This window comes from Mus musculus, chromosome 8, assembly GCF_000001635.26.
Source record: "Mus musculus strain C57BL/6J chromosome 8, GRCm38.p6 C57BL/6J".
NCBI lineage: Eukaryota > Metazoa > Chordata > Mammalia > Rodentia > Muridae > Mus > Mus musculus.
In genome coordinates, this window is record NC_000074.6 from 45,360,499 (window position 1) to 45,380,265 (window position 19,767).

Below are 19,767 nucleotides of genomic sequence, written 5' to 3' on the forward strand. Positions count from 1 at the left end.
AAGTGAACCGCACATCTCATCAGGAAAGACGTCCCAGTCGGCAGCCATCTTGGATCCACGGCAGTCCCAAGTCCCTGCTCCTGCACAGGTTAACCCTCTCAGCACGTCCAGACATGGGTGGGACAGCTGCTTACAGGGCATTCCCTTCGCATCACATACCTGTGAACAAACAGCTCAAACAGGCGCTCGCAACTCTTATTGCTGATGAGTACAGCCTCGTCACTTGGGCCCAAGGGCCGATTGGTAAAAACTGACATCTCTTGTTTTCATCTCCTGTCGATCACCTTTACTTTAGCTGAAGGCACGCACAGATAAGCCATTCTCCTAAATTTTGGATCCCTAAAATGACATACCACAGGGAAAGTCTTGGGCCTTGCTCAGCTTCTTCTCTTTAAATCTGAAACTCGTGTCGGGATCCAGAGGATGAATGTGGGGTCTTTGGACTCCTTTCTCGGGTTCCCTTCCCAATGTGGATGCGCTGAATAAAATTCCTTCCTGATTTTTTAAAAAAACATTACTCATCTTTACTTTTACCATTCCTTTTATTGGCATATGGAATGGATGGCAGAGCCTTTGGGGGCTTCCAGAACCACCATGGCTTTGGCTCTCAAAGCCCCAGTTTCGAGAGGAGCCACCAGCCTTCTACACAGACAGAGAACAACGGAGGTTCTTGCAGGGATAGGATAACCTTGTTGACCTTCTTGTTTAACAAACACAGCAAAGGCAGGCACATGCCGACAGTTCCCCATGAATACTCACTTCTGCTCTCTGCCATCTTCCCGGCCCTTATCCCACTCTCTGTTTCCAGTCTTTGTGCTTGCTGGTGCTATTGCAACCTATTCAGCAGGTTTCTCCCAGAACTCTGGGTAAGCGGTCCTGCTTCCTTTTAGTCCAAGTCAGTGGTTCTCTCCACTACTCCTCCAACACGACTCCCCTGTAGCACACTGCCGTTTACTTAAAATTCATCAGATTTCATTGTGTTCCCTCTAAGCCATACCACCATTTGTGAGTTGGCCCTTTGGTGAATGTCAAGGCTTCTGATAGGATTTTTAGGATCTTTGAAGACCACGTGATATAAGAAAACACTTCAGCTCTTTCTGAGTTCTTTATGAGCCACACCTTTGACTTCAGCTGTGATCAATGAATGCTGTGTCGGATCTCATTCCTGAACAGAGCCCATCTCCTAGTGTTGCCTAGGGAGACAGTCTTACCTTCAGAGCTTTGGACACCCAAAGGGCAGGGTCTGAGCTGAAACGACGACCATCTAATGCACACCTAGGCCAGGACTGCTCAATTATGCATAGCTCTTGTCCTGACTCCTATTTCCCAAGGGCCCTGTTCAGCACCCCAACAGTTCCACTTTCATTTATTTCTATGGCATTTAGTTCATGCCTATCTTTGTTCCAGCTTCAAAATCTAGAACAATGCTTCCTGCTTAAGTAATGAAGTGATAGAAATCTTCTTATCTAGTGGATCCAGACCACCTACCACTGCCCAGAAGACAAGGGAATACATATTTGCAAATGAATGCTCATTTATAAGCACAACTACTCACACACACACACACACACAGACACACACAGACACACACGCACATAGACACACATACACACACATACGCACACACACACACATACGCATGCACACACACAGACACACACACATATATACACACACACGCGCGCGCACACACACACACACACACACACTCACACACACACACACCCCTTCCAGTTGGTTCTATTTCTCTGAAGAGCACTGACTAATACCTAATCCTCTGGTGAAAACGGGGGGATGAGCTCAGTCACTAGTAAGACCAATGGCGAGTGGCTCATTGTCACGAATGTACCTTAATAATAGATGTTAAAAATAGAGCCTCCTTAAATATGAAATTACTGTTAAATTCGAAAACTAATACTTAATATTTGTACTAATCTTCCTTTTTCTTTTCCCCAATTACTGTTTAGCCAAGACTCTGATATGAAAATATTGTGGCCCAAGGCTCAAAGAAAAATCCAATAGGTGGCGCCACGTCCCTTTTAGTTGTTAGTTTCCTTACACAGTTTTTGATACTGCTTTACCATTTGAGGTTTTGTTTGTTTTTTTTGTTTGTTTGTTTGTTTGTTTTGTTTTGTTTTGTTTGTTTTTCAAGATTTAGGATTTACTAGATTTTCATTCCAGAAGGGACGGCGAATCTTGTTCAGATCTGGAACCACTCTTTCTGTGGTAATTACCCGGCACACCCGGCACACAGGAAGTGCCTTCAGATTAGAATCTACCACGGGTGGATGGAGAGCTTGCAATTTGTCAGGCGAGTAGGACCAGAAGCTTCATCTTATCCTGAAACCTATCCTGAGTGAAGCTCCTCTCCGATACAAAGGGACAAGCAAGGTCAGCAACATTGTGTAAAATGTCAGGGGCAAGAGGTTTTATACACACTGGCCCAGGCTGACCTTATATATTTACTTTATAAAGATTCATCTCAAACTCATTAACTGAATTCATTGTAGTGGAGTTCTTTTCCTTCCGTGCTTCTTTTATTTACATACAACAAATATGTTCCACAACATTTGTTAACATTTAGAATTTATTAAGCATGTCTCGTTTGTCAGACCCTGCTCTCAGTGCTAGGTATAAGAGAGTATTCATGTTTCATAACCGTTTATTGTGAATGAGGAAAAAATAAATAAAAAGGAAAGAAGGCACATTGCTACTCCTTGTTACGGTGGAGAAAGTTTATTATAGACATGTGGGAGAGTATAGCCAGAGACAGGCACATCTGGGAGAATCCAGAGTGATAGTGACCCTGAGAGGAGAGGGGGGAGGGGAAGAGATGGAGAGAGAGGAGAACCAGGCTCTGCAGCCAGGAGGCCAAAGGTACAAAAAGGGCAGGTAGCCAAAATGGCTGGATTAAATAGGGGAAAGCCTCTGGACAAAGGGCAGCCCAGCCTCTGGGCTGGAGAGTTCAGGTTACAGGGCAGGGTGTTATATCCATACCCTGTAACAAGTAGGAACTGAGGGATGCTGGGAGAACTGGCAGCCAGGTCTGTTTTAATATGCCAAATAGGTACCCCAGTTGTTTGTCTGGGTTTGAAACTTAACATCTTCCTCTACAGAATCAGGACAAATAGGTTTCCCCGAGTCTCGATCAGGCTAGGAAAATCAGAAGTGTTACAGCTCTTAGAAAGGAAGCAAAAAGGTTTGGGTGGCCTGCCCAAGACAGGTAGCCAGGGTCCTGGGTCTCATCCACTACCACAGCAGTGCCAGTGTCAGCGGCAGAGGTGACTGAGGCTGGCGGTGGTGAGCAGTGTGTCGTGTGTGGCGGTGCGCGGTGCGGTGCGGTGCGGTGCGGTGCGGTGCGGAGCCTGTCCAGTCAGTCAGGTTCGAGGTTCAACGATTAATGCTTCCGGAAAGAAACCTCTTCCCCAAGTGTTTACATCTCAGTAAAAACTCTTAGACCATCCTCCGTAAAAATAACTTGTGCACTTTATTCCATGTGGGCAGGGGCTTTATAAACATTGAGGAGTAGAGTGGGACCCAGGGCTAGATGCTCAGTTTTGAGATGACGGGAATGCTCTATTTGCATGGGGAAGGACACTGGGTAGTTTCCCTACCTGACAGATTGTCATGGTCCTCTCAGTGGGGTGTCATGATAATGGGTTCCTGAGCAGGGAGAGGTCCCACTCCTACTCTTCTCAATTCTGAGATTCAGAAGGTTTGAGCTCACTTAACCTTACTTACTAGTTCTTCTGTCTGGTGGCACGGTCTATTTGCCCCACGAACACACCGAGGGTCACTGTGATTAATTCTATGCTGCAGGTCAAAAATCTAAGGCGGAGGCTGCATGGCGTATTCAACGTGTAATTCAATCTGCAGGGTACGCCAGAGCCCTCTCTGGGTGACATGAGGACTCTATGGGCTGCATTATTTAGCAACATACTAATTGCTAGCCTGAGAAGGGATCACAAACGGAAAACTCTAAGACTTGTTACAAAGAAAAAAAAATATAAAATCCTATGAAGTTCACTCTTTTACCCAAGATCACAGAAAGATGCAAGGTTCGTATATTACTCATAATGAAACACATGTCCAAACTCTGAAAGGAGATGGTGAAATCTCTAAAGGACATTATTTGTTGGATAGAAACGTGACATTGTCATCATTACAATGCTTTATCGGAGAAATGGAAATTTCACATTTCAAATTAGTACATTGGGGAAGTGAATCCAATGGAGTGCTGTAAGAATCGATTTTTTTTTTCTTAAATTTTGAGACTTATTTTATCACGTAGACCATGGAAGAAGAAACAACACAAAGTAGAGTTCTGAAAAAAAAAACCCAAACAGTTTAATTTCTCAAGTTATGATGTAATTTTTATTGCTGGGTTTTATTTCTTCATGTCAATGGCACAGCTGGACTGTGTAGCTTTGTAGTAATTCCTAGGTTACTGATGGTGACGACAACTGTATCATTTCACATGAGTGACGTGTTAAAACATAGTTGATGCTCATGATTTCTCTGGTTCACTATTTGCGAATTCAGCTACTTGTGAAAATTTATGACATCCAAATCGAACCTCAAGTATTTCATGCTCATTCACACATAATCATATTACTATGCACATGTTTACACCAAGGGCTTAAAACTGGGCCTGACACTTGTAACATGCCCAAGTGTTGATAAAAATTATCATGTATACATGGGGCCTGGGCTTCCAGCCAAGATCACACAAGATGTCATTCTTGTCTTGTGAATTCTTGTCTTAGGATGGTTCCCAGGTATAGACTTAAATGCTGTATTATGTTTGTAAGCATAAGAAGGCTATGCTGTACCGTGTATAAAGAAACCACAATGTCAGGTAAGTTTTCTACTGGCACAAGGTATGTTGCCATTAAGGGTTGTAAGGTTTATGTTAATGAACCACTTATGTGAATAACTTGTGCGCTCATAGACACAAACACACATCAATAAGATTACATATTGATCAAATCATGAAAATGTTGAGTCTAGGGTCTCATAGGAACCAAACTGTATTGTTCCTAGGAGCGAGCTTCTAAGTTCTGGGATGGCAGGTTTGTACCAAGAAGCCCAGTTCCCAAACTCACTGTTTTGCAGCAACTCTGTGGAGCATCTCTGTAGAATGTAAGGAGGCTCACTCTGTGCTTTTATTCATCATTATTCACACCCATTGCTCTATAATCTCTTCTAAAAATCAATTGTTTAGCTTCAAGAGCCTGTTAATATATGGCAAACACACAAAAACGTCCAAACGTAAGGAGACAGCTTCCTAAGTCCAGCCATCTCAAGAACAAAACAGAGCTCACAGTCCCAGGTCCCAGAACTATCTCCTAGCCTGCTTCTCTGTGCGTTTCATGTTTGTCTGCTAACCAATAAAAAGGGATTATCTAAACTAAGGCATACAAGTCACAAATGCATTGCCCATCATTACTTAATTGACTACAAGCAGCTTGTCCACTCCTATGTCCCCTTATCATTCTAAATTCTGGACCAGAGTCCAGGAGGGGACCTGACTGCAAAAGATGAATAAAGAACCCTGAAATCGGGTGACCCAGATAAGGTCCAGTCACCAACGTTAACTTCCTTGCTTAACCCCTTGTGCCAAAATATGATTAGTCAATGCAACAGGTCACCCCACTCCCCCTTGCTTTGTGTTCCCATGGTATAAAAATGTGCAATCTCCCTTCAGGACACAGTCCAGATCCTGAACTTGCCGCCTTCCTGAATACACAGAAAATAAAGCTTTCATTTTTAAGCTTCTGTCTCTGGAGTGTGAGTTTTCTCTCAGCTTCCACCCATAACCCAACACAAAACCCTGTAAACGGAGGTAATTTAAGTACCGTAGTGAGGTCTAAGTCTAGAGAAGCTTGGTACACAATGATGTAATGTGCCCATTGTCTCATGTTCCCACCGATCACAACTGAGTTCTGTAGTTCTCCATTTTTAAGCTGCACCTGTATCCCCCAAGTATTCACCAAAAATGCAAGTCATTAGACCTTGCCTTTCTCTTTCCATTTCAGCAGTTATGGGGTGAGAATTTGGGTTTCTCACAAAATCTCAGGGGTGCTGTTCTCTGTGTACCCAAGCTGAGACCGTGAGAACCATGGCTCCTATTCAACTGTTTTATGATTCTATCTTTCTGTCCTGTTACAACTATACCCTACCCATCAAAGCACTCCATCCCAGGAATCATGTCATAGTTAGCCTTGGATTCAAACTTCAATATGTATTAGCTATTTCATTATTATATTTAGTTTGCTTGCTTATTGATTGAGTGATTGATTGTGTGTGTGCAAGCGTGCTTGAGTGTGTGCACACACGCATACATGTGCACATACTCATAAGCATTCCAGGGTACACTTGAGAATGTCAGAGAACAACTTGAAGGAGTTGGTTCTCTTCTTCCACCAGGTGTGCCCTGAGGGTCTAACTCAAATCTTCCAGTGTGGCCACAAGCACTCTTACCTACTGAGCCATCTTGCCAGCCCTTGTCCCTTGACTCAAGGATGGTGAAGAGGGCCTGACTGAAGCTTTCCTCTTGCAGAAAAAGAAAGTGGGGTCTACAACTGGCCACTCCCAACCAGCCACACTAACCCTAGCTCTAGCACATGAAGTGATCAGCCAGGCTTCCTCCCATAATCCCTACTGTCACCCTAAGTAAAACCTGAGCTGAAGAAGGCTCTTTCCAGCCACAGACCAGAACCACTGGATTCTGCATTAGGTCAGGATAGCTGAGGGATACTCAGGGCTGAGGGAAAGTGCCCTTGACAGAATGCAGAAGTTCCTCTTCTTGCTGGAGGGCCTGCCTTTGGTTGAGCAAAGCTGAAAGGAGAACTCAGTTTGCAGGACTCTAGGTGTGACTGTGATCTTGGTCTGTGCTTCCTGCCTCATGAGAAGCGAGAGTCTGGACTTCTCCATTGTGTACAGACAGCACTTAGCAAAAAGCCAGGCCTGAAAATGTTTCATGTATTCTTTTTTTTCTCTAATTGTATGTTTATTGGTTTGCAATATAAATTTTCCCCCATAAGTTTTCATATATATTATCAGTTAAAAGGAAAATTTAATAGGACCTGGTAGTGACATTTTTTTTTTCTCATTTAAGTCTTTTTTTTTTCCATTTTTTATTAGGTATTTAGCTCATTTACATTTCCAATGCTATACCAAAAGTCCCCCACACCCACCCACCCCCACTCCCCTACCCACCCACTCCCCCTTTTTGGCGTTCCCCTGTACTGGGGCATATAAAGTTTGCGTGGAAGGAGTTACAGAGACAAAGTTTGGAGTTGAGATGAAAGGATGGACCATGTAGAGACTGCCATATCCAGGGATCCACCTCATAATCAGCTTCCAAACGCTGACACCATTGCATACACTAGCAAGATTTTATTTATTTATTTATTTATTTATTTATTTATTTATCTATCTATCTATCTATCTATTTATTTATTTATTTGGTTTTTCGAGACAGGGTTTCTCTTTTAGCTCTGGCTGTCCTGGAACTCACTCTGTAGACCAAGCTGGCCTCGAACTCAGAAATCCGCCTGCCTCTGCCTCCCGAGTGCTGGGATTAAAGGCGTGCGCCACCACGCCCGGCTGCAAGATTTTATCGAAAGGACCCAGATGTAGCTGTCTCTTGTGAGACTATGCCGGGGCCTAGCAAACACAGAAGTGGAGGCTCACAGTCAGCTAATGGATGGATCACAGGGCTCCCAATGGAGGAGCTAGAGAAAGTACCCAAGGAGCTAAAGGGATCTGCAACCCTATAGGTGGAACAACATTATGAACTAACCCCGGAGCTATTGACTCTAGCTGCATATGTATCAAAAGATGGCCTAGTCGGCCATCACTGGAAAGAGAGGCCCATTGGACATGCTTCATGTATTCTAACTTCACGTACAACTGCATTTCACGTTGACAACTAGAAAATAATTAAAAGAAGTTGGGGTGTGCCCACTATCCATAGCATCTCAGGACAGCAGTCACCTGGGTGAGAACCTTGAAGTGCTTGTCATGAGACATAAGAGACATCACCCCCTGCTTCACAGTCATTAAACTGTTATGTTTCTGTAGAGCACCTACAATAAGTGCAAACATGTAAAATAAAGGTGGAAAAGCATGATGCTAAGTAAAGTAAGTGAGGTATAAAAGAGAGAAAGAAAAAGACACATGGTTCTACCTCTATTTGCCAGAAATTCTGGCAGACCTTATTTCTGGCAATTAATTACTATTGCAGGGCTAGTTGGCTTTATGAAGCATGTATGAGATAGTTAAAAAGAAAAAACCTTCCCTTAAGAGGTCTCTTTAATGAAAGGATTTTCTGCATTTTAATATAGTGCAATTTATAAATCTTGCATGTTTTTAACTAGGAGGTTTTTTTTCCTGTTGGTAAAGCAATCTTTAACTATGCCAAGGAATGGTTATTTTACGTTTTCTTGCAGAACTGTGGCTCTCAACCTTCCTAATGTGTCAGAATACAGTCAAAAGAATGACCCACGGATTGCAGAGACAAAGTTTAGAACTAAGACGAAAGGAAGGACCATCCAGAGACTGCCCCACCTAGGGGTCCATCCCCTAATCAGCCACCAAACACAGACACTATTGCATATGCAAAAAGATTTTGCTGAAAGGACCCTGATATAGCTGTCTCCTGGGAGGCTTTGCCAGTGCCTGGCAAATACAGAAGTGGATGCTCACAGTCATCTATTGGATGGAACACAGGGCCCCCAATGGAGGAGCTAGAGAAAATACCCAAGGAGCTAAAGGGGTCCCTATAGGTGGAACAACAATATGAACTAACCAGTACCCCCCAGAGCTCGTGTCTCTAGCTGCATATATAGCAGAAGATGGCCTAGTTGGCCATCATTGGGAAGAGAGGACCCTTGGTTTAGCAAACTTTATATGCCCCAATATGGGGGAAAGCCAGGGCCAAGAAGTGGGAGTGAGTGGGTAGGGGAGCAGGGTGGCAGGGGAGGGTATAGGGGACTTTTGGGATAGCATTTGAAATGTAAATGAAGAAAATATCCAATAAAGAAAAAGAAAAAGGAAAAGAAAAAGAAAAAGTAAAAAAATGACTCATGGTGAGCAACACTTTGAGGAACTGTGAGAGAGACCCCAGGAAAAAGGCAGAGGGTCTTTTACCTCAGATACGTTTTGTTCCCTGGATTGTTCTTAGATGTGATTTTGTTCCTCCGATGGCAAACATTTACATTCAACTTATAAAATGCTTATTCTTGTTGGATGTCAGATGCTCAGTGTCCCCTGAACCAAGCTATGGCCTCTGCCTTGCTTTTGTGCCTTTCCCAGATAGAATCCATAGCGCATGTCAGGCAATTGTGTTTAAATTGGTCTGTCCTGAAAAGGCTCTGGGGAAAAACTGCTCTGCTAATATTTAGGATTGCTTCCTGATCTTTATTTACATGTTTTTCTGATCATGATGTTTGGACTCAAACAACCTCCCTGGGATAATTGCTTTCTTTGACACACTTGTGTATATGCAGCAACATTGTCTATAACCTTAGACTGAAGTTCACCCAATCCAGTCAGGTCCTCAAATCCCAGGTCCAGTAGACAAGACCTGCACAGGTTGGCTTAAGAGTTGACACTAATGCTGCGGCCCTTTAATACAGTTCCTTACATTGTGGTGACCCCCACCTATAAAATTATTTTCACTGCTACTCCATAACTTTGATATTGCTAATGTTATTAATCATAATGTAGATATCTGATATGCAACCCCAGGTTGAGAACCACTGTTCTAGAAGATTTATAATGTAATCTTTCCTACTTATAATTACAATCCAGTTGAACTTGTCTTAAGTATGGATGGGTATACCATAGGCAACCGAGTTTGTCTTAAGTTTTAAAAGATATCCAATGGACTCTGAGCCATTGAAAATATTATTATTGATGAGTGCATATAGAAAAGGTGATATATATCACATAGACAACAATCCAGAAACACGAATTCTTCTGCAGGAAATGGATAGAACTATTGAGCAAAATTAGTTAGGTTCAGAAAGAAAAAGGGTATACTTTTTTCTCGTATGGAGAATATATGTTTAAGACAGGAAAGTAGAAAGGGGTGGGAATAGGTGGGGGTGGGACAAGAAAAGATCTACGGGAAAGAGGAAGATGGATAAAAGAGAGCAGTAGTGAGTGCCTGGAACTGGTTAGAGTGCATCATATTCATGTACAAGAGAGTAATAATGGTGTCTACTATTTTGTTCAATTAATCTATAAACAACAGAACAGCCATTGTCTTAGATAAGGCAGTGTTACCAAAATACCACAGACAGGAAAGCCTAAAAGGACCCTTTGCCAACAGTTCTGAAGGCTGGAAATCCAAGACTGAGGTACCAGTGACTTGGTCTCTGGCGAGAGTCCATGTCTTAGCTGCCGGAAGCTCGCCATCTTCCAGGGTGCACACATGTGCGCCTCTCTCTGTGCAGTGGAGAGTGGAGAAAGAGCCCTATTTCCTCTCCAGAACTCAGGTTCCATTGGGAACCTGTCCACCCTTAATTACTTCCTGAGAATCCAGTTTAAAACTTCAAAATCTTGGGGGTCAAGGATTCAACATGAGTCTCCAGGTGGGCATCCAGCCACTTTGTCAGCGATATCCACGGTACTGTCTTCGCAGTAACCAAACAGCCATATATGTAAACTGCTTTTGGCTTCACTCCTACTCTCCAATGGCAATAACAGGCTTCCTTGTTTGCTGTTACTATAACTTTTAATACATTTTTCCTATAAAGTAACTATTAAATTGTTAATTTTCCTCCCAAGAAATTGTTATCATTTTCTAAGAACAAACTGACCCCAAAGACTTACATGTACACAACTACCCACTATAATTATGGATTTATTTTTCCTTTTAGTTCTGTTGATTCTTGGCATTAGTCTTTTTTTTATACTCTAGGTTTACATTTTGAACTAAAATACAGTTTTGACTATGAGGCAAATACAGTTCATGGTTCTAAAAATGATGTCATCATATGTTTTAAAATCCCTCTCTCCTTCCGTCTGATTTGATTACTAGGGTCTGGTGGACAGAAAATACACATTTTTTTCCCTCTTGCATCTGTAGAGGAAATTTTAGCAGTGAGTTTGTTAAATACTACATCCTCATGTATTTTTTGGCATATGTTATTGGTGCTTATAAATTAGGAATTTTTACATCTTCTCATAGACTGGTTATTTTATTTTTATGAAATAGCCATGTGGCTTGCACTAAGGCCTCCTGTATGAAAGGCTAACCTGCTCTGATATTCTAAAACCCACACCAGCTCTCTTGTATTTAGAATGCTTTTAAATACCAAAGTTTCACCCCCACACAAACATTTCTGCTTTTTTGTAAGTATGCACTATCCGTAGTAAACAGCACTAAATTATTGTTTGCAGCTTACACTCACAGAGGATTATTATATTTATTTCTGAAAGCAGACTGAGCTGAGCCCTGGACTCCTTAATGCAATCAGGAAGTGAGAGGATCTGAACCAAGTGGGGTTTCAGAGCCAGGCTGGCTGGCTGATTTCCAGCTCACCTTAACTCCCGAATATACGTTAAAGTTTCTGAGCTTTAGCAGTTGCTCACAGCTGAAACGGCTTCATCTTTGGTGGCTGGAAGTAGAACAAGTTTTGTAGGAATTACAATACAGTGTGTGATGTGAACACCCATTCATCTTCCAAAGGGATCTTTGCTAATGATGCAGTAAAGAATAACTCATTCATTACTTATACAGAAAGTCAAGTTGCCCCCTGCTTCATAGTCACTGTGGGATAAAATCTAGCATTTTCAGCAAGGACAGCAAGCATTTGGATTCAAATCTTGGAGCACATACACATGTGCAATGCTAAACTCACAGAGGGCGAACTAGGTTACCAACTGAGATGTGCCAAACAGGATGGAAGACATTGAATTTGACATTGATCTCGAAAGTCACAAACATCACAAGCTCTGGAACATGGTAGATGACGTGTTTCCATTAAACAGAGACTAGCTCTTAACCATGATAAAGATAAAAGTGTGATTTTTTTCTACTATGAAAGAAAGTAGCAGCAGGTCCTGAGGATTTCCACAAAAGATTCTGGGTTGTTTGTTTGTTTGTTTGTTTGGTTGGTTGGTTTTGTAACATTCAGTGGTATCTCTTTAAAAGACAGAAATTTCTAAAATGACTGCTACAGGGTACAATTTCTTCTTACCTATGAGTCATCTCAAATCATAGTTCTTTAAGTCAACATCAGCCATAAGGTATGACCTGCCCCTGACCCCCAAAACTAGAAGTAACTTTATCTATGACTTGTTTAAGGGAATAAACGATCTAGTGCTCTTTTTACTTACAAGCCCTTATCCTTCTGTGGAGATTGAGGATTTAAGGGATGTGATTATGCTAAAGATTGCTCATGAATCTTCTGATAGGTAATCAAAAGAGAGACAAAAAGTGTTGACAGCTGCTAGGAACTTGGTGCCTGTCCCCTACCTGTGTCATTGCTGAGAGACTAACCTCACCTCCAGTGTTACATTTTGGCTATTGCTTTCAAATGGTCAGTAACCTCTTGAGTTGCAGATATCTTTCATAATCTCATTTTTTTCAATGATGCGGTGGTGTCTAGGATGTTTTAGGGATTAAACAGTCAAGATATACAACAGCAATCATCCCACCCTTAGGTCACAGAGGAGCTGATACAGAGGGTAAACTCTGTCCAGCTAGTAAGTAACACAGTTGAGTAGATGTGAGAAAAGAATATAGCAGGTCTCTTATGTTTCCTCTTTGGTCTCTTTCTTTATCCCATATTACTTCTTGGTCTTTGTGTCCAAGCATCTAGTTTTTCTAGGCCCTCACGTCTGCTCTGGTTTGACTCTGATTTGTCCCCACAGGCTCCTGTGTTTGAGCTCTTGGTCCCCAGCTCATGGTGCTATTTGGGGAGGCTGGGGAGTGTTTGGAACTTAGTGCACAGCCAGCTGAGGTAGGCTACTTTGTAGACCACTGAGGGCTATAGTCTGACCTTGGTCTGGGCTTCCTCTCCTAAGTTAATTCTGTCAGGAACTCTGCAACAGCAGTGAGAAAAATAGCTAATATGTCTCCCAAAGTTTCCTTCAGCTATTAACAATGATATTAATGTTTATTACCTGACATGTATGGAAGCCCTATGTTCTAACAGTGCTGTGCTAAGTCCCTTGTGTGGCTACCTCACTTCCACCTGACAGCAGCTTCCTAAGAGGCCCTCGAGTGATTCCTGACTTCCTCCCAATAGAAACACACCTCCATATATTTACATCCCACCTAGGTAGAGCCTCCCCTTCACTGTCCAGCTGACAGTCTTCCTCATGTTTCCAAGGTTTCCTATACCAGCTGCAGAAAAGTAACATCACTGCCCAATGTTAAAAACATGATTGAGCTGTTCTTCTCTGTGAGGACTGTATTTGCCCAGAAGGGTGGGCATGCATGCGTGGCAGGAACCAAAGCATTGTAAGAAAGAACAGCCGAAAGAATGGAAAGAAAGAACAGTCTCGTGAAGTAGCTCATGTTCTGAATTCCCTTTATAGTTTCTTTACCAATAGGTAAAACTCCTTCAGGGCATCTTTCTTTCTGCTATGGGTACTGTATCAGAAAATTTCACATTTAACATGAAGGCATTAAATAAGCATTTAATGAAAGGGAGAAGGGAAGACAAGCACTAGCTATTTATATCTCCTAAGTAGGCAGGGCAGATATAGACATGGTGCCAGCCAGGACGTCACTGTGTTGGATCTGGATTGGCTAGTATCGTTAACAGAAAATTTAGCACTATTGAGTCTAGAGGGTACATGAGTCTAGTTCTCAGCCATGTAAAGGATTATATCAGGAGGCAAATGTATTCAAGCCCAAGGTTAAATTCCATCACTGGGTCAAGACAAAGTAGAAATTAAATGGAGCCAGAGGAGAGAACTCAGAAAAAACAACTGCCGAACATAGAACAGCAAGAGCACACACTTTATTTTAACCACATTCTGCCCACGAGAAGTGGTTGCTACGGCGTCCAGGGTGTATACTTATGTTCACCAGTCATTATCGTCAGTGTTTATTTCTTACATCTTCATTTCTTTCAATGTAACTTTGACAATGTTCTATTAAAAATAATTATAAAGGAGTAAGGTTATTTGCTTTTAAAAATCGCTAGGTATTAAATATTTGAAACTTTAAAATTTTTTTTAACATCCTCAAAACTGTTTCATATATCTTAGAAATCAATGGTCAAAAATGATCACCCAAATAAATGTTAGGTTAAAGAAACATCCTCCTTAGGGGTGTCTACCGGCGCCTGGCAGAATGCAGTTGGTCAGTATTTGATTGTAATGTGGCTGCCTCTTTAAGAGAAACTTCTAATTGAGAAAACAGCAGCACACAAGACAGCCTTCCCCAGCCTGTGCTACATCTAATTGCCTCTCCATTTTATTTTCCCCTAGAACCAGTGCTCTCTCACTCACTGACTTAGTATATAAGAAACATTTACATGTTATATGCACATAATCTGAAAAAAAGAAATAGTATTATATAATGAACCAGGAGTGGGTCTATAAAACAATTTATTTTTATTTTTAAGAACATATGACTATACAGGGGCAGGTATTTAGTCTGCTCTTCAACATGGACAAAACTAGACTCCTTTGTTGACATTAATGGCAACATTATTTTGAGATATCACTTTTAGATTGCTATAGTGACTTCTTGCTTTCCAGGACTTTTTCCTTACTAAAATAAGCTTGTTCCAGGAAAATTATTACACATTTTTTTATTTAAAAGTACAAATAAGTAGTCTTTTCCACTTGAAGCAAACACTTTCATGTATATGTATATGTATATGTATATGTATATGTATATGTATATGTATATGTATATGTATATGTATATGTATATGTATATGTATATGATGTATGAAAGCATGTGTGTGTGCCCGTGCATGTGTGAGTGTTGTGGAGAGAGGGCTTCTGCATGCAAAAGTGTCTAGAATTGAATCTTCCATTTTTATTAGTTATACGGAAATGGAAAGTTTCTTATACTTTCTGAGCCCCAGTCTCCTCATCTGTAAATGGGAATAAATTACTGCCTTGTGTATATAAAAACATATATAAAAACATATATAAAGCACCCTCCAGCATTTGGCAACTGGTGGGCAATGGAATTCTAACTGCTATTTCAAATGTTTGTACAGCATGTATTTGAGGTATGTTCACATCAGTCAGTCATCATGCTTACAAAAATGTTAAAATGGATAAGCACAACAAATACCTGACAGAGGCAAATCTTTTCTTGGGGATATACCATCTACTTCTTTAGAATGTACGTAATATTGCAAAACTATAGCTGTTTTGTTTTAAGGCATTGACTTAGCAATGAAGTGATTGTGTTCATGTGTAAATTAGTGACTTGTTCAATACAGACTCTTTTTTTTTATTAGATATCTTTTTTATTTACATTTCAAATGTTATCATTTTTCCCAGTTTCCCCTCCAAAAACTCTCTATTTCCTCCCCTCCTCCCCCTGCTCACCAACCCAGCCACTCCTGCTTCCTGGCATTCACCAATAATGGGGCATAGAACTTTCACAGGACCAAGGGCCTCTCCTCCCATTGATGATAGATTAGGCCATTCTCTGCTACATATGCAGCTAGAGCCACACGTCCCACCATGTGTTTTCTTTGGTTGTGGTCTAGTTCCAGGGAGCTCTGGAGATGCTGGCTAGTTAATATTGTTGTTCCTCCTATGGGGCTGCAGACCCCTTCAGCTCCTTGGGTCCTTTCTCTAGCTCCTTCATTGGGGACCCTGTGCTCTGTCCAATGGATGGCTGTGAGCATCCACTTCTGCAATACAGACTTTTTCCTTTGCTGGCTTGTGGAGAGTCCTCAGACAAAGGGATGATTTCTAAGCCAACACATGGATGGTCCTTGCAATTTAACACACCCAATGGCCTTGCCTGAAATACAGTCATTAATATTAGATGTCTGGTATAAACTATTCGCTTCCAGAGTAACGGTTCTGTTTTCACTTGAGTAACACTGCGTAGAAGCTTGAAAATGTTTGAAAATAATTCCAAAACTTACAGTTATAAATTTAAGAAAACATTAATTCTAGGAAGAATATTTATGTATAGAGGCACATTTGTGTATATGTGTCTATATACATATACATCCACCAGAAAAGATATTTGATTTCACTCTAGTGAAATCAAACAAGATCAGTAGAGAAAGTCTTTGTGACTTTCTTTTTCATTGCCAAAGACGTTCCTTTTCAAGTTCAGCATATATAATCATTGCCCCAGCTTTATTTAGCTTTAAAGAAAACAAAAATAAAATATAACTTTTTTGATTTCTCCAGAATCAATGGGCAGAGTCTGATTTTTTCAATATGTTATTGTATTCATTTGCACAGTTTTTAATGAAGCACATTCTACTAAGTGTGTCTATGTGATGCTATTTATTAGCCTCTCCTGAATGATTCATCTTTTCTTTCCTCTGACAGTTTCCAGGTTTTGCTCTACTCCAAAAATCTAACTCACCACAGATCTTATATAGAACAGTTATCTGTCACATATAGCTTGGCAGTTCACGTCTGGAAAATAACACATTCACTGTAGATCATAGCTAAACTCTACTCCATACAAAGGATGCTGTGAATGATAAATACTGTATTTGGAATACTGAACGTTCTAAGACAATAGCAAACAGCTGTTTATGGAGTTCTTCTATGCCAGAGATGTCAAGAAGTGAAAGGCAGGTGCAAGACAAATCCAACAGAGGCCAGAGACTAAGATACACAGCAGGTGGGAAGAAGAGAATAATGAGAATAACTGGATAAGGACTATATTATATGTTGCCTCTTTTAACTCCTACAATATCTCTGACAGGGGATTGTTATTTCCAGTTTAACAGAAAAGAAAGTTAATTGAGTAATTAGAATAATTATTAATACTGTAAGGACTCCTTTAAAAAATACTATAAAATTGGATTTAGATAAGCATCAATCTGACCTCAATATATTTTTAAAAACTTGAGTGAATCGTAATTACTATGTAACTCAGGATCCCGATTGCATACCATGTGATCATTGTTACATACTTAATACAGCCAGACGCTGTGTATGGAGACTGTTACAAAGAGCTTAAACTTGCTCTTTAAAGATACAGCAGGAGACTGACCCCTAGCTCAAACACAAAGATTTTAAATAAAATAACAAGAACAATTTAAAGTTAAAACCACCTACTGCTTAAGTGGTAGGGAGAAAATTTTTTATGTTTAAGAAAATGTGACATGTTGAAAATCATGTAAGTTTTTGTGTGTTCATGTATTGGCGCGCATAGATGTACATAGGTGAATGCATGTGCACATGTGTATGTGTGTTCTTGCATGTGTATGTGTGCATGTGTAGACATATGTGTGTATGTGTTTGTGTGTGCGTGTGTATATGTGTGCACATGTGTGTATGTACACATTTGCATGTGTATACATGTGTTGACCAAAAGGTCTTTTATATTATATGTTGCCTCTTTTAACCCCTACAATATCTTTGACTGGGAATTATTATTTCTAGTTTAACAGACGAGAAAGTGAATTGGTTGATGGGAAGCAAAGTCGTTTTATTTTTAGGGACAGGGTCTGACCTGGCCTGGGGCTCACTGATCTGTCTAGGCTCACTGATCACCAAGGCCCAGGCATTTGTCGGTGTCCACCTCCCCAGTGCTGAGATTACAAACCCATGCCTCCATTCCTAACTTATTTTCCATGGACACTGACGGTGGAACTCCTTGAGTTTGTGTGGTAAGCACTTTACTAACTTCTCGATTTCTCTAGCCCAGGATTCTGCCTTTTAATGGAAGGCATAGTCCTATGACTCTAAGAGAATGTAAAAACCACTTAACACTTGTAAGCAGAGCTCACGCATCATCCCTGAATGAACAGCACGTTCCAGGAGAAGCATTACTTACTCCAAAAAAAAAAAAAAAAAATTCCAAGACAACCAAACAAACAAAGGTCCCCAAAACAATTATTCTTAAAGAAAGACAATTTTTTTTCTGATCTTTTGAAATTAAGAACTCATGGGCGTGAACCATATGAGGAAGAAAACATTTTTATTTCTTTATTTAAAGTGTTTTTACTGAATGCCTTTGTGGGCACGTGTTGCCATCAGCATCATGGTACAAGGTAATAAAGAGCATGAGATGGAACTGGCTCAAACTATTGTGGGATGAGAATGAACACATGCTGAACTGAACAGAGGGTGAGTAGTGACCAGCATTCTGTATTCTCCTTACAATTTAGAGGTTGATCCCAGGATAAAAGACAGACTTTCTTCTTGTGTTACATACTAACATATGTGCCATATCAATTGCTGGGAATTATTTCATTTGCCAAACAAAACAATTTTCCCTTTTACAGGGAACCAGAACTACAGAATGAGGCAGTGAAGGAATAATGGAAAATGGGGCAAATGGATTATAGTGTAGAGAGAAAATGCATAAGGGAGTGAAGGCAAACAGCAAAGGTGTTAGAACCAGACAACAAGTCAAGAAAAGAACATTCATTTTCCTCCACCTTCACCCAAATGTAGCCCTATCTATCTATCTATCTATCTATCTATCTATCTATCTATCTATCTATCTAATCTATTATCTATCTTTCATCCATCTATCTATCTATCTATCATCTATCTATCATCTATCTTGCTATCTGTATATCTATGTATCTTCCTATTATTCACCAATTTTCTACCTATCTATGTCTCTCTCTCTCTGCCTCTCTCATTTCTTTCTTGTTGTGTATTTCTCTTTGCTTTCTGTCTTTCTTGCTTTCTTTTTCTCTATCTAAGCCATGGTTTCTGGTTTTCTTCTTTAACTGAGCACTATGGTCTAAAAATAGGATTAGTGTCTCTCCTGGATATGTTTTCATTTTAATATATGTTCACATTCTCTCTAGTCACTTGTCCCCCCCCCCCCACACACACACACTATTTTCACATTAACCATGTCCACTGGCTCTTTAAAATTAAGTGTTCAGTTTTAATATTAGTCCAGCAGACCAAGAGCAATTGTCCTAACCAACAGGTAAGCTGGCAAGGACATAATTTAAATTCATTTTCTGATAATGTTTACTTAGTCCATGTTACCAATAGCATAAAGGAGAAATATATAATACTACGGCCTATTTCTCTTTGTGTCTACTTTTCAATGAGAAGAGAAATGGGTGTGATGAAAAGAAAGAGGTGATTTTGTACCTACAAAGAAAATTATCTGCTCAGGCTTGTCTGCTGCCCGCCACTGTCAATACCTTTGTCTTCAGCTCTTAAGTGTAGACGCACACACCATCAGGAAGACTTGTGAAAAAACACAACATTCGATGCATTTTTAGTTCTGAAAGCAACTGAAACTTAATTTTTTTTTCACTTTTCAGTAACATTGGGTTCATTTGCTAATGCAGATTAGCTTCTGCAAATAACACCAACTGCAGAGTTATTTAAAAGTAAAAAGGGTTTGGAAAATACAAAGGAAACTACTATGTGCTCGGATCAAGGAATGCCTCTTCCCTTCCTGGCTCTTCTGCCTGTTCTCATGTCTATTTGCTAAAGAAAAGGGCTGAGCCTAGAGCTTAAGGTCACTGTGAAGATCTGTTTGCTCATGAAACATTAATTGTATAAATGTTAAGGACTAGTTGCTACTAACAAAGGCCCAGTTCCTTAGGTAACTAGAGCAGCTTTCCAAGTGTAAGTGATTTTCCATATTAA

The 19,767-nt window shown here is 40.6% G+C and overlaps 1 protein-coding gene across 2 annotated transcripts in view; it reads right to left on the minus strand.

The window, feature by feature from the left end:
* The window catches only part of Fam149a (family with sequence similarity 149, member A), a 45,577-nt gene that overhangs the window by 23,784 nt on the left and 2,026 nt on the right, over positions 1-19,767 (minus strand). The gene's annotated exons all lie outside the window — the stretch shown is intronic.